Below are 401 nucleotides of genomic sequence, written 5' to 3'. Positions count from 1 at the left end.
ACTTTGAGGGCTTCAGGCCGGCCTGCAGGCTGAGGGTATGTAGGGAGGACCCCGGATGCCGGATTCCCGGGTAGGCGCGGGGGTCTCTACCTGGCTTCGGAGACCGGAGCTGCCTGGCCCCAGGGAAACAGGGTCCCAGGAGCCCCAGCTCCCAGAATTGGGGACAGGGCGCCGGAAGTTCCCCGATCAGCGCCAAGCATTTACTAATCTCCTGACAACACAGCATCTCCAGCCTGGGGGACTGAGACAGAGACCCCTAAGTTGCTTTGCACTGCCCCTCGGACTCCCAACCGCCCTCCCCCCATCAGCGCACCCCCTGCTGGGCGTCTTGTACCTGTGGGGTGGGGGTGGGGGACTGGGAATGCTCCTCTAGGCTCCCAAGCTTCCTCTGCTGCATCCCA

The sequence above is a fragment of the Neophocaena asiaeorientalis genome, unplaced genomic scaffold (genome assembly GCF_003031525.2).
Source record: "Neophocaena asiaeorientalis asiaeorientalis breed wild unplaced genomic scaffold, Neophocaena_asiaeorientalis_V1.1 scaffold357, whole genome shotgun sequence".
Lineage (NCBI taxonomy): Eukaryota > Metazoa > Chordata > Mammalia > Artiodactyla > Phocoenidae > Neophocaena > Neophocaena asiaeorientalis.
The sequence above is the reverse complement of the archived record's forward strand: the minus strand, read 5'-3'. Positions refer to the sequence as shown.